General features: G+C 38.5%; 1 long non-coding RNA gene across 1 annotated transcript; it reads left to right on the top strand.

The window, feature by feature from the left end:
* The first annotated feature begins 396 nt into the window (after nt 1–396).
* On the top strand, nt 397–1679 carry LOC125582093. Its single transcript, XR_007319952.1, has 2 exons — nt 397–819; nt 1374–1679. It is a non-coding gene; the product is annotated as an uncharacterized LOC125582093 (long non-coding RNA).
* Nucleotides 1680–2349: the final 670 nt, after the last annotated feature.

The following is a 2349-nucleotide window of genomic DNA, read 5'->3' on the forward strand; positions in this document are numbered from 1 at the left end:
CATATTTTTTATGAATCAAATTCGTGTGTAAATAGAGTAAGAGGGAGGATAAAGATATGGAGTGAATGAAGAGGAAGAGGAGTGATTGTATTTATAGGTTAAATCCTGCCGACAGACCGAGGAAATTCCGACGCCAACGGTTAGTTCGTCGGAATTTCCTCGGAATTTTGTAAAATCCCCAAACGGCTTTTCAACGGCTATAATATTTCCTCGGAATTCATCGGTTTTTTCCGAGGAAAATGTATTTTCTCGGAATTTCCTCGGAATATTCCGACGGATTGATATTTCCTCGGAATTCCGTCGGTATATTCCGAGGAAATTCCGAGGAAACCAAATTTTGTGTTTCCTCGGAAATTCCTCGGGATTTTCTGAGGATTTCATTTTCCGTCGGAATGTCTGTCAGAATATCGCTGTTTTCTTGTAGTGTTCCGTTTTGTGTTTCTATTTTGTGCCCGTGGTGGTTACGTACCTAGACGATGAGAAGACCCAACAATAAAACGGAGCCACCGTCTCAAACCACCAGTCTATGCCGTGTGATCCTTTTAGTAACAGGAGAGCCTTGCCGTGTCACAAGAGATCTAGACCTTTGAACAATGTCTATTCCAAGAAGGTTAATTGTATCATTAGTTGTTTCTTGTGTTTACAAGAAATATATTCAACGTACAATTTTATCATGACTTTATCATGGCATGCGTAGGAACCAAGCATGGATCTTATGGTTGACTTGTTTGCCAAGTCATTCTCCTTAAAACCTAGATGTTTGACGAGCCATTTCAGTTCAAGCATTTCCGAGCATTTTCCGATTCGATCTTGGCTAAGGTGAGGGTCTTTTCTCGAGCTTCTCTTACACGGCTTAGTATCACGAATAAGTATAATTTATTTATAATGTGTTTCCGTCTGCGTGAAATTGAGTCTGTCATTGCTTGTTTAGTTTGTAGGTTTGATTAAACTGGAACTAGGGTTATAGATGGTTCAACAATACTTGTTTATTTATAATTGATAATATATATATATATATATAGTATATTGTGTGATTTGGATGAAAGCCGACCATGAGTGTATCGGCTGGAGACAGTACATTGGGTGTGGTGTTTGCCGCGGCACAGCGTAGTCGACCTGTTGTGCCAAGGCGTGGAGGTCGATAAATCGTCTACGGGCGTGTGTTACCAAGCACATATTCGGTGGTGTTTTTGGCCTGTTAGTGGGCAGTTTGTTTGATCTCTGGGTACTTTAGTTACTGTGTTTGCAATGTGTTAGGATTAAATTATATTTATTCGGAGTATTCTGTCCGGGTCCATGGACTTCGGGTTTAGTATCTCATACCTCACTGAATGACTCCCCTGTTACTCACCCCTCTTTATTCCCCATTTCAGGTGAGACAGATGAGTATATGATATTTGGACGGATTGGTGCTACTGGACTTTTTATTCGGATTTTTATTTCCGCTTTGGGTGAGTGTAATTGGGTATATGGACTTTTATTATACGAGATATTGTTGGTGGCCCGCTGTTCTCCGGATTGGAGGTAACGTGTGTCACAGCCGTGTTCATGAAAGCTTCTGGGACAGAGGCATTGCCCAAAACTATGTCTATTGTCTAAGAAAAAGGAAAGACAACAAAACTAAAAGGATAAGAGTTACAAGCTACGAATAGTAATAAAACTCTATCTGTGTTTCATGCTTTCTTCGTTCATCTTAAATGGAATAAAACATCGTTCCTTTGATTTTTTTTTTCTTTATAATTCTCTTCCTACTTTAAGATTCGTATAACTTGGAAATTAGAGAGAAACATTTTCTCGATTTCTGTTACAAGTTACAACTACAAAGCGTAAACGCATCAAGCTTGAGATGTGGAGACATAACCAGCATAGAAAAATAAGAGCTAGAGTTAGTTCAATTCAATCACACACAGTTTAGTTCTGTGATTCTCTCACTTGGTTTTTTTTTTTTTTTTGAAGAAATAGTGCGCTGCATTACATTATTTTGGGGGAGGACATATAGTTCACACATTAAGATCGTTGATTGCGAAACTTAACGAAGATGCTACCCTTTTGAAACTACTGTTAAACTCCAAGCACAAAGACAAAATACAAATCTTTCAATGCCATCTTTCGATAATTGGATAAAACTTGTCAAATCTTACAATAACCATCTTGATCATCTTAGCCTTAACCTTGAACCTTGACTTTACCAGATCAATGTTTCTAAAGTTTTATGAACCTTGCACTCTAAACACAGAGACGTAGGCACATAACCACTAGAATACACACAACCTTTGCCAATTTGGATGTCCTTTGATTCTTATTCTAATTTGGTGCCTAAAGCCCAAGTTTTACCAGCTATAGGTCAAG

Source organism: Brassica napus, chromosome C2 (assembly GCF_020379485.1).
Source record: "Brassica napus cultivar Da-Ae chromosome C2, Da-Ae, whole genome shotgun sequence".
Taxonomy (NCBI): domain Eukaryota; kingdom Viridiplantae; phylum Streptophyta; class Magnoliopsida; order Brassicales; family Brassicaceae; genus Brassica; species Brassica napus.